This window comes from Canis lupus, chromosome 30 (genome assembly GCF_003254725.2).
Source record: "Canis lupus dingo isolate Sandy chromosome 30, ASM325472v2, whole genome shotgun sequence".
In the NCBI taxonomy this organism is placed as follows: Eukaryota; Metazoa; Chordata; class Mammalia; order Carnivora; family Canidae; genus Canis; species Canis lupus.
The window spans coordinates 38,863,926-38,876,083 of NC_064272.1; the positions used below are offsets into that span (position 1 = coordinate 38,863,926).

The following is a 12,158-nucleotide window of genomic DNA, read 5'->3' on the forward strand; positions in this document are numbered from 1 at the left end:
CAGAGCTGGATCAGAGGAATCTGTTATTACAGCCCCCGCCCCCCAAACCCGCTTGTGCCCACCTGGGACACTGTGAGCATGAGGACGTGTGCGCAGTGGCCGTAGTCGGGGCGTCAGTGAGACCCTAGCCCGCCGCTCATCCCTGGGGCCCTTGAGATCCCTGTCCTCTAGGAGAAAAGTGGGTTAAAACCCGCCTCCTGCTGGGGTGTGTGTGGAGGCCGTAAACAGGATGCTGTGCCATGTCGGAAGCATGAGATTTCCAGAAGCGTGGGATGTTAGCATCAGGGACCTCTGGAGGTACGGGGTCTGCAAACATCAGGGAATCTGGCTCAACCCCGCTCTAGAAGGGGGCTTGCCCATCCCCTCAGGCCTGCGATGTTGTCGCCCCACCTCTGCTTGTCCTCCCCTCTCTCTGACCCTGGCTCACCCACCAGGTATCTGTGGGCGGAGAGGGGAGGGCCTGGGGTAGGAGTCAGCTTCCTGGGTGACCGAGTGCAGGGAAGGGCTGCAGTTTATCCCTTCGGGGACCTGAGGATGGGGACCAGTCCACTCCTTTGGGGTCCTTTGGGGTCCATCCCTCTGACTGGGCTGGGCTGGGAAGGTGGTGGGTGTCTGGGTGCCCCCTCTGGGCCGGGCTGGGAGTGCCCTGGATAGCTAAGCCCTGCGCCCGCCGGGCCAAGTCGAGGGCCTGCCGAGTGCGGAGGACATGTCCTTCCTGGGAAGGGCCTCTGGGTGTGGAGTCAGGCTTGGGTCTGAATCTGCCTTTCCTAGTGTATTACCCGACTGAGTCCCTTAGCCCCTCGGAGCCTCAGTTTCCCCATCGATAAGTGCGGCAGTGAGCAGATCCTCCGGGCATCATGAAGATTCACGTAGCACTCAGCACTTAGTGGGTTCTCTCCCTGGGAGGAAGGCATTGGTTTCAGGGCCTGCCTCTCTGGGGGTGAGCCTGGCGAAAGGTGCCACGGACTCCTCTCCAGCTGAGAGCACCCGGGGTTATATTTGATGGGGGTGGGGTGGGGGGCACAAGGCCAGTGGATGGAGCTGCCCAGCTCGGGCGGCCAAGGGCGCTGCCCACAGTGGGGGTTATGAGGAGCTGGCTCCCTTACTCACCCTGTCACCACGGCAGTCCCTCCGCCTCCATGCTTGTCCCTAGCTGGTTTTGACATCGTTCAGCCCAATTTTGGGGTATAGTTGGGTGGGGGGAGGACTGTACCCCTCTCCGTTGGCCAGCAGATCTCCCAGAGTCCCCATTATGTGCGGGAAGTGGGGGGAGGAGGAAAGGAAAAGGCCCAAGTCACGGGGGAGACTGTGAGGTCATGGGAGGCTGGTTGAGGGACTGACCTCAGGGGGACGTGCAGCAGGTGAACTGGGCTGGGGGAGGGAGGCCCCTTAGCAGGAGCCTGGGGGTGGAAGAGGCCAGGGGGGTTCCCTTCCTGTCTGTGAGCCCTTAGCAGAGTCCCGCTCCTCCCAGGCCAGCTGCAGCAGGTTCCCCTGGAGGCTCTTGCCGGCCGGGTGGCAGCTGGGAGAGGCCTCCCTCTGGGACGGCCTCCTCTGTGCCCATCGGGACGCCGCTGAGTGGTCCTCGGCTCCTGACCCGGCAACGTGCCTCCGGAAGCCTGGCCGGGCCCACACGGCAGGACCCGTAGATTGTTCCTGAGAGCAGTGGGAGCCGCCCAAGGGTCTTGAGCGGGAGAGGCCTGAGTGAGAGCCACGCTCAGGAGGAAGGACGGGGCACGAAGACGCCTGAGGGCGTCCTGCACCCACACCCTGCACCCCTCGCCCCTCGTGGCTGCAGGGCCGCATCTGACCTGAGTGCGGACTGAATGGAGGGTGGCGATCCCCTGGAGAGGTGGTCATGGGTTTCTGTTAAAGGATCGGGCCGTGGTTTCTCTCTCCTGCTGCCCTCTGACAAGCCTGGCTCCGCGCGTGGCCGGGGCCGTGGGTAGGGAGCAAAAGCGGGGAGGCTGGGGTGCAGACTCCCTGTCGCCCCTCCTTGCCGCCCGTTCCCTTCCTGTCCTCTCCAAGCCCAGACATGGTGCCGCTGCCACCATCCCAGCCGGTCCCTCAGCGTCACTGTTTCTGAAGGAACCGGAGGTCTCCTTCCACAGACCTGGTTCTCCTCCCTCGTGGCCCTTCCTTCAATTTGTGTTTCCTGCTTTGCTTCCTGCGCGGCCGCCTTGTTCCCGGGCCTGTCCCTGGTACCTGGGACCGAGGAGATGCTCAGCAGCTCTTTGCTAGTCTGCTGGCTTGGGCACGCCCCTGACCTCAGGAAGCAGACCCCCACCCAGGGAGCGGGGGAGGAGGAGGGGGAGGAGGAGGAGGGTCTCCCCGTTGAAAGGACTCGGGGACCTGCTTTGTCCCCCTTTGGGGCCCGGGTGCCAGGGGTTGAGACCTAGCAGGGGCAGAGGTGGGGGCCACCAGGAGCCTGGGCCGCAGGTGGGTGGGGGAGCTCAGGACACTGAAGGTTCACAGCTGAGGATGGGGCAGGGGGAGTTTCGGGGGGGACGCGGCCCCGCTCAGGTGGGAGGAGGCAGTTTTACTGCTTTGTGACACGCCTTACAGTCCCCTGCCCTTCGCTGGCCTCCTGCCACCCCTCTGAGCAAACCCTTTCAATTCTTTTCGTGGATTGCTTGTGTGCGTTACTTCCCTCGTCCTAAATAACCGGCTTATACAGCTGATCTTGGATTTCTCCAGTTTCAGGTGTCACTGGATGACTTTTCCCGTGGAGGCTGAGGATTTAGGTCCCTTTGACCACCTCCCCTCCCCCCACCGCCATGTTTTTGATTGGCTGAGCCTCCTAGCCGAGCCACGTACAATATCTGATACTTTTCCTTCCTTTCTTTCTTTTTTTCTTCTTTCTTTCTTTTAAGATTTTATTTATTTATGAGAGAGAGAGAGAGAGAGAGAGAGGCAGAGACACAGGCAGACGGAGGAGCAGGCTCCATGCAGGGAGCCCGATGCGGAACTCGATCCTGGGACCCCAGGATCACGCCCTGGGCTGAAGGCAGATGCTCAAGTTCTGAGCCACCCAGAGGCCTCTACTTTTCCTTTCTTGATTCGCTGTTTTCCCTGACATTGATAATTGTATTTTTCTTGGGGTACGGGAGGGGGCTTAGCGCTTGTTTTTTATGCTCTCCCTCAGTTTAATGAATATAAAGTGCTCGATGTTAGTAAACACATGCGGTCCTCTATCAGCTTTGCCTTGGAGGATCCCCCCTGAGGCCTCTGACCTCTCCTACCCAGTGCACCTGAAGGGTGGCCGGGCCGCAGGCACAGCGGGTGGCCCACCTCCATTGCTCGGGGGTCCGGGGGTCCGTTACTCAGCTCTCGGGGCCTGGACCTTTTGCTTCCTGATCCCACTCTCACTTTGGCAGAACCCACCCCCCAACGCCTCGCAGAAAAGGTGCATGGGAGGGGTGTTGGGAGAGCCGCCTGTCTGGAGACTCTGGTGCCGCCCTTCCCCCCACCCAGTGATAGTTGGGCTGGGGATAGAACTCCAGCTGGAGCTCTGCACCCCAGAACTTTGCTGGACGCCCTCCCTTTAAAGCCGATGCTTTGCTGGTGCTTACAGGGCTGGTGTGGGGGCTGCACCGCTGCTGGGGCGTCGATTCTGTGCGGGCCACCTGGGCTTTGTCTTTCTGGCAGCCCGTAGGACCCGCTGTATCTCCGGCTTCTGATAATCCACCGAGCTGTTCTCCAGCTCCGGGAAAGCCTGTGGTTTCCTGACCTCCCCTGTCTCTGTTCTCTCTGGAACCCCAGGTAGCCAGGTGTCTCGCTTCCTGGAGGGACCCCTCACTTCCTCGTCTCTCCCCTCCTTCGTCACCTCTGTGTATCTTCCTGTCGCTGTTTCGGGGAGGTCTTCCCTGTGTCACCATTCCACCCTTCTCATAGAGTGGTACATAAATTTTTAATTTCAGAGATTCCTTTTTATTTGCTGAATGTTCTCTTTAAAACATGCTGTACCCTGTTCTTGTTTCAGGGATACTATATTTTATTTCTGCGAAGATAGTAATAGCTCTCTCTCTTTTTTTCTGTTCAGGCTTCCTTCTGTCTGCACTGCCTGTTTCCTTGTTGGCTGGCTTGTTTGGGACTCTGTCTTTCCTGTTAGAGCTCTCCTCAGTTAATTCACTCGGCAGAAATTTATGGAGTGCCTGCGGTGTGCCAGCCCTGTTCTGCAGCCTTGAACAAAATGGTCGGAAGTCCCTGAGCTGGTCTGGCGATGTCTGGGGATGGTCAGATGGTGGCTCCTTTTTAGAAGTGGGCACCAGAGGCTGATTGGCATCCCCGCGTGTGGGTGGCCCCGCAGCCGCGCTTCCCAGTGGCTGGCCCGCCCCGGCCGCCTGGAATCAGCATCTGCACTTTCACCTGCCCCTTCTGTTCTGTGGGGCCCCTCCCTCCACCTGGCCTGCTGTTTCCAGCCTTCCCTGGGCGGAGCCAAGGATGGAAGCTCCTGGGGTTTACCTGCTACTTACCTGGGGCCACCAGCTCCTGAGCCAGGTAACAGGACGGGGACCTGGGATGCCGCGGTCTCAGCTATGCCAAATCAATCACCATCCACCCATTTGCTTTGCCGACTTCCAAAGTCATGTTGCTGTTTTCTCTTCCATTCTTTGTCCTTGTGGGTTTTTTTTTTTTTTTAAGATTTTATTCATTTATTCATGAGAGACACACAAAGAGAGAGGCAGAGACACAGGCAGAGGGAGAAGCAGGGTCTGCACAGGGAGCCCGATACAGGACTCGATCCTGGGACCCCTGGATCACACCCCGGGCTGAAGGCGGTGCTAAACCGCCGAGCCCCCAGGGGATCCCCTGTCCTTGTGGGTTTATGTACAGAAGAGATCCTTTATGGGTGTAACGGGGTTTTGGAAAGCAGTGAGGGTGAATGCATGTGCCCAGTCTGCCGCCGTGAGCCGTCCCCCCCGTTGGCCGTCTCCTCCTGGGGGACCTTCAGAGCATCTCCCCGTGTCGCTCTCACCGACAAGGCTGTGGGCATTGTGTGTTCTTGTGCGCTTGTGGGAGGGTTTCCCTGGACTGGCATTGCTCGGTGGCAGGGTGTGTGCATCCTCAGCTCTACAAGGTGAGGCCCGATGATTTCTCCGGATGCCTGTAGCGGCGTCCTCGGCCCCCGGCGATGCCCGAGGGGTCCTGCTGCCCCGCAGCCCCACAAGCTCTCAGCACTGCCTTTTTGGTCCCCACCCACCGCGGGGCACAGATTGTGTAGTTTCACTTGGCGGTTCTGGAAACTCTTTCGTGCTGAGGCGGGTCTTGTCATGGTTGTTGGCCCTCCGGGTCTCCTCATCTGCCAAGTGCCTGTTGCTGTTCTTTGCCTTTTAGAAAAAGGGGGCGATTTGTCTTTTTATTGATTTGCCGAGTTCTTTATGTAGCTTGGAAGCAAATATTTTTGTCAGCTGCTTGTACTGCAGGTGTACTCTTCTGGTCCGTCGATGGCTTGTCTTTCCCCTTTGTGATGTCTTTTGTCACACAGATGATTTAAGTTGTAACAAAGTCAAATTTCTCACCTTTATGGCTTATGCTTTTTTACGGTTTATTGGGAATGAGCATTTTTCAGGCTTTTGATATATATTGCTACATCGTCAGTGAGGAAAGTTGTCCTAATTTGCTCTTGGAACGGGCAGGGAGTCGATAGGTGCGCAAGTGGTGGGCAGGACTGCAGGGGGAGCAGGGATCAAGGAGCAGGATAATTAACGAGCAGCTAAAGTGCGTGCATTGCTCAAGGCTTCAAAGTGCTTTAGATGGAAATGCTTTGCTTGATTCCTGACACCGTCCTAAAAGGCCCTTTTCTTTTTCTCCGTTGGAGGTTGGAGAACGGAGGTGGCCGCAGTGCTCCTGGCACAGGTGGCCGTTTCCAGCGGTGGCGACTGGGCTGGGCTTGGAGGCGGCCCCGGGAGGGTGGTTCACCAGCGTCCAGGAGAGGTCCGACGAGCAGCCCACCTCTCCCGTGGCCGGGGCCCTGTGGTGCTGCTGCGGTGGAGGGTTCGTGCCTCCGGAACCTTGCCGTCCGGGCGAGCAGAGGGGGCTCTGGGGTCACGGAGCCTGGGGTGCTGCCGCTGAGCAGCGTGTGATGGGGGCACGGCGTGGGCCTCGCGGAGCCTCCCCTTCCTGGTTAGAACGGGAACAAGGCTGACGCAGCCCTCGGGTGCCTGGGAGGGCCCAGAGACGATGACGGCAAAAGTACCTGAAGCTGGAAAGGTTTCTTTAGGTGGAAGGTCCGTTCCTGGCTTGGAGCGGGAGAGTGTGGACGCTGGGGCGTGGGGTGGGAGTGGGATCTAGTCAGGGGTGGGGAGGAGTCGACGCTCAGAGGTTGGTCCGTGGGGCAGGCCCCACTGGTGCTGGGTGGGACCTTTGCCTTATGAAAGGGCCTTTTTGAGAAACTCTGACCTTGGCCCAGTGAGTGGGCAGATATACGAGGGGAGGAGTGAGCTGTCCACTGGCAGGGGTGGGCGTGGGCAGGGGTGGGGGGAGTTGGGGCCCTGGGAAGGTGCCAGAAGGGAGGAGTGAGCTGTCCACTGGCAGGGGTGAGGGTGAGGGGGTGTGGGCAGGGGCGAGGAGGGGGTGGGGGCTGGGGGAGGTGGGGCCCTGGGAAGGTGTCAGGGGAGGAATGATCTGTCCACTGGCAGGGCTGGGGGTGAGGGGGCATGGACAGGGCTGGAGTGGGGAGGGCATGGGCAGGGCTGGGGGTGGGGGGAGGCCAGCCCCTGCCAGCCTCTGCTGCGGGGTGTCGCCCCCCTGCGTGTGCCCCCAGGCCGCCCCGCCTGCTGCCTCCTGGCGCCCGGGCCTGAGGGGTTAATTTTGCCGCCTGCGCAGCTTGGTGTGGCGGTATGCAAATCTATACACTTTCATAAACTGCTTAATTAGGCGAATGTTAATGAGACGTTAATTACTGTTGTGCCCGCGGATCCCACGGAAACGGAGATTATGTTTCTCTTCAAACATCCCGTCTTAATTATAACTTGTGCTTAATTCTGTAGCTTGTGCCAAGGGGGAGGGTGGGGTGGGGTGGTGCCGCCTGCGGGGGGGGGGGGTGCCCTGGCACCTCCCTTCGGGGCGGTTCTCTGGTGCTTGGCGCCCTGGGTCCCCCACTCCCCCCTTAGAGCAGGCTCAGCACCTCTGGGCGCCGGGCGCCGTCCTGGAAGCTGCTGCTGGGGTGCCGGCCGGCGAGAGGGTCTCCCTCGGGGGCTCCCAGCCGGGGGTGGCAGCTGTGTGTGCAGAAGGCGCAGGAGGCCCGTGGGGCTGGGGAGGAGGTGTAGGCGCAGGCCTGCCTGGCCTGAGCGTGGCCCCGGGGAGGAAGCCGTGCGGCTCTTGGGGTGAGGGGTCAGAGGGCCTCGTGGAAGAGGGGGCCCAGGAAGTGGGCGTCCCCCAGGTAGGCCGGACACCTGGCTTCGGGTGGGGGCTCCTTTGGGCAAAGACCTTGCGCTTGGCGGCTTGACTACCGGGGACCTGCCCCGAGGCCTTCCTGCCCCTTCTGCGCACACAGTCCCGTCTCCGGAGGCACAGGTGTCTGCTCCATCTCACCTACCCCGCGGGCTTGTGGGGACAGGGGTCCCCGTGCAGGGAGGGAGGAGGTCAGGGGAGGCCTCCTGGAGGAGGCTCCTCTGGAGCGAGACTCTGTCTTGCCCTCGCACTTGAGTCTTTGGGCGTAAGATGCGCTTGGATGTGTCACGGCCCCTCCCACCCGGGCTGAACGGCCACCACCAGGGGCCTGGAGGCCTGTCCTCCCTCGGCCTCCCCCCACCTTGCAAGGCCTCCGGTGCTGCCTCCGCCCTCTCCCCGTCCTCTTCCACCCCAGGGACCAGGAAGCTTCGGGCTGTTGCGGCCGCTGCCAAACATGCCCAGGTGACTTCAGGGCTGGCACGAGAGACTCCAGAGGACACAAAGCCCCATTTCACAGATGGAGGGCGCGAAGCCAGCGGGGGGAAGGGCCCGGCCTGGGGCGCAGAGCCTAGCTGAGAACTGGGTCTCGGGGGCAGTGAGAGAAGTGGAGGCAGAAGCCTGCCCGGCCGGCCTCACTCCATCACTTATGCTCACTTTGCAGACGGGACAACCGAGGCACAAAGAGGTCGTGCGTCGTGATGGAAGCCCTCGGGGCTGGGCGCATAGCAGAGGCGGCAGTGAGCGCACCCGGCGCACTTCCTCGGGCACCGCTGGGCCGGGAGGGGGGCGGTTCCCGGGCACAGGGGCTGCGGGCAGCTAGGCAGGGGTTGGCTCCGGGCCCTGAGGCCGGGAGGCGGCCTGGGCCCCCCCAGCCACTCCCCCGGTGCCCTGTCGGAATCTCGCTTTCCAGCCCTTAATTACAGTGGAGGATCATTTCCCTCCCGTGTCTTGTGTCCGACCTGGACCCGATGAACGGTATCAAACCAGAGAGAGTAGTCGTAGCACAGGAAAGCTTGTAGCTCATCACGTGTGTTTGAACGGAGACGACGTCAGGCCTGTAGACCGGTCACCGCGTCCCCAAAGATGAGAACAGAGCGCGTCCGTCCTGGGTCCTGCAGCGTCAGCGAGGCCGTGGGGACAGCCCGTGAGTCTGGCCGCGGCCCTCCCAGTGCGGTGCTGGGCCTGAGCCCGGTCCCACCCCATGCACCAGAGCAGGCGTTCGGTCTCACGGGATGGCATGAACTAAAAATGGATACTTGTGAATAAAACCTTTGACAATAAATTCTGTGGTTTGTACGTTCCTGGATTGTATTCCTAGCTTGGGTCGAGCGCCTCATCCCCACCCCCCTCACCCTGCTGCAGATGTATTCACTTCCTCTTTCTCTTGTGCCTTGGTTTCCCCAGCCCCAGGCTGAGCGCAGGGGGCCTGATAGAGACGGAGAGACTTGCAGCCCCAGCTCCAGATGCCTGGCAGTCTCACGCCCCAGAAGCCCGGCTGGGGATGGAAATGAGTGAAGCGGGCCGGGTGGGACTGTGGGGAACCAGGGTCCCGGCTCCTGGCTGATAGTTGCCACTGTAGGTCCTGTGTGGCCAGATCAGGTTTTTCCCAAGAGGAGCCGGAAATCCAGATTTCCATGATATTTGTCAAAAAATTGGCGACTGCTCCGAATCTTTCAAAAACCACGGAGCAGGCGAGTGACCGGCGTGGTGGCGGGTTTGTGACCCCTACGGTTGGCCGAATGTTTGCCGTGGCAGACGGACCCAGCGGGGCTGGGGGCTGGGCCCGGGACCCCCTCAGGGGCCAGGCTCCCACCAGCTCCTTGCCTCCCCCGTACCCAGCCTGGGCTGTCGGGTGTTCCTCTCCTCACCCCCGGCGGGCCCCGGCCCTCCGCCTCGGGGTGACGCCGTCCTGAGGGGCCTGCTTGAGTGACACACAGAAGCAGGTGCCCCGGGGAGACAGGCGTGAGTCACTGCCGAGCTCTCTTTGGAAAAAAGAGGAAAATCAGCTGCCTCAGAACTGTCACCCAGGCTTGGGGACGGAGGGAGGGGGCTTCTAGGGCCTGCGGGTCACTTTCTGGGGTGTCCCCATCACCCGGGTCCTCTCAGTGATGGGGTGTGGCTCCGATGCTGGGGTCCCCGAAGGTGTGGCCGGGGAAGAGGGTTCGGCATGTTTGTTCAGCTATGACTTTTATAAATGACACAGGAGCAATGCAAGAGTTCCGTTAACGTGGCAGTTAACCAATCAGCATGCTTCAGTAGGACGCCCAGTTAGAGCGGGGTTTCCAGCAAGCGGACGCCCCCACGGAAGCTGGTCCCTTTCCCTCGGACGCTGCCTGCAATCTCTCACTGCCTTATGGGGTCTCCCGTTCCCGCAGGACATGGGATGGAAGCTGCTTTCAGCCCTCCCTGCACTATAGGATCAGGGGTGGGGCATCGGCCTGCGGGGGTGCTGGGGGGCCTCTGCGGGCCTCTCCCTTGCTGCTTCTGCATAGGCCCCACTTAATCTTTACAACCGTCTTGTGCAGTAGGTATCATTGGTTCCTTTTTTTTTTTTTTTTAGGATTTTATTTATTTGGGGTGGGGATGCAGAGGGAGAGGGAGAAGCAGACTCCCCCACTGAGCAGGACCTGAGGCCGGGAGGGGCAGGCTCAATCCCAGGACCCTGAGGTCATGACCCGACCGAGCCCCCTAGGCACCCCAGAAGAGGTGATGGGGGCTCTGCGGGTGACCTGGCCGTGACCCGTGACCCCAGGCCCACTCGGGCAGGTTGGCCCTGGCAGTGCGGGGTTAGCAGGCCCGAGGGGTCGCTATGCACCCTCGCAGCTGCCCTCTGGTCATCGAGCTAAGTGGGCCCTTCGTGCCAGCGCACTCTGGGGCCCGGGGGGCTGGGGGTAGCCAGGAGCTTGTAAACTCAGGCCGGAGGCCACAGAGGGGAGAGGAAGCCGTGGGAGAGGTGGTGTGTGCGAGTGTGTGCGCACGAGGGCAGCGTATTTCATAGGCTGCACCCCCCACCCGCTCCGGCCGCACCCCCACCTGCTGTTTTCCCATGTACCCCGCTGCAAAGAGCTTTGCCAGGGCTCCGGGGGAGAACTCCCGCGGCCTCGGGCAGGGGCCTGGGGGACGGCTGTGGGCTGGGCGGAGCAGATGCCACCCCGGGACACCTTGGACAGGTCCGGGCCGGAGCAGAAGTAGGGATGAGCCCCGGGGGGACTCAGGTCACAGTGACTTCACCCAGATATTTCCTCCCCCGTTCCTGCTTGTCCACCCCTGGTGACGGTGATGCTGGGATCACTGCTCAGCTTCTCTGTGCCAAGGGGGCGCGCCAGGGCTTCTCATGGATGGTGTCCCCATCGGGTCCTCCCGAGGACCCTGTGGGGTAGGCACTCATGTCATCGTTTTTCAGATGAGGAAATGGGGGCACAGGGAGGATAAGCAATCGACCAAGTCCCCAGAATAGATGGGAAAACGGGGGTGTGAGTCCAGGCGTCTCCGCCCGGAGCTCAGGGCTAGGCTGTTCCCCTCACAGCCCCAGGCTGCTCCGAGCTCCCTCCGAGCTCTGTGTCTGCAGCAGAGCCCAGGTCAGGCGGGCTTCTGTCTCCCTGGAGCCCGCAGATGGACGGGGGGTGAGGAGATGCCCGGGGGAGGCCAGCAGGACCCAGCTGCAGCGGCCGCAGGGGACCTGGACTGCGTCTCGTCTGCCCGGGCCCCTGCTCCCTGGACAAGGGAACGGGGCCGGAGAGGGGGCGCTGGACCTCCTGGTCCGCACTCCTGCTTGTGCACCCACCAGTGGTGATTCCACTTCAGGGACGGGGCCAGGTGGAGGCTGAGGGTGATGCCAGAGGGAGACCCAGCCGAGATCCCTCTCCCTCCGTCGCCTCTGCCCCTCACACCGTGCAGGCCTGTGCGGCTTCGACTTTCCTCCCATCCTTCACCTTCCCACAGTAAAAAAAAAAAAAAGAAAGAAAAAGAAAAGGAGGGGCAAGCCTTTGACATAAATGTTTAAATTAGCCTCCCTTTGCTGAAAACCGGGTGTCAGGATAAATCCAGTCCTACAATGCCATATCTCTTTTCCTGAGTGGGAAGCTGGTGAATAAATGAATGTTATTCCTGCATTACTATGGCCTGACACAGCCGCGCAGGGGAGGCGGCCCCCGGTGATTAATAAGCAGGTCTTGGCTAATGAGCTGGAGCTTGGGCTCCGTACCAGGGGCGGGCGCCCTGGAGTCTGTGCCCGGGGTGCGGGCTGAGCCCCGGGTTCCGGGTGGTGCGAGGCAGCCCTTGCGGCTGAGAGGCCCGTGGCCGTCCGTCTCCTCTTCCTCCTTCTCTAGGGCGACTCCTCCTTACGCTGCCTCCGTACCCTCTGTCCTTCCCTCTGGGCGCTCGGCGTGACGTCTCTGCTGCTCCAGGTCCACCGAGGACCCTTGTTGTGGGGGGAATAGAGACTTCCCTGAGGACACCCCGCAGGGAAACACCACGAGACCCTAATACCCATGTGGCATTTTGAGGTCAAAAACCACGTTGACTTGGTCTACACAACGTCCCCATTGATGAGGAAACAGGCACAGAAGTGGAGAGGGCTCCCGGGGCGGCCCGGCCTGAGCCGACGTGGGTGCAGGGCCATTCCCTGGGCACGGTCCCCTAAAGGGGCACCTTTGCAGTCCTGTCTCGACTTAGTGTGTGACATAGCGTTCTTCTTTATCTTTTTGGACATAAGTGTTCTTAGGACTTAAAAACGTGCAGAAGTAGGTGAAAGCCAGACAGAGAGA

The 12,158-nt window shown here is 61.0% G+C and overlaps 1 long non-coding RNA gene across 1 annotated transcript in view; it reads left to right on the forward strand.

Annotated features, from left to right (window-relative positions):
* Window positions 1-8,674, forward strand: part of LOC125754052 (uncharacterized) — a 46,950-nt gene extending 38,276 nt beyond the window's left edge. The window contains exons 3-4 of the long non-coding RNA XR_007407324.1: window positions 4,040-4,497; window positions 8,054-8,674. This is a non-coding gene — a long non-coding RNA (uncharacterized LOC125754052). The remainder of the gene's footprint in view (window positions 1-4,039; window positions 4,498-8,053) is intronic.
* Window positions 8,675-12,158: the final 3,484 nt, after the last annotated feature.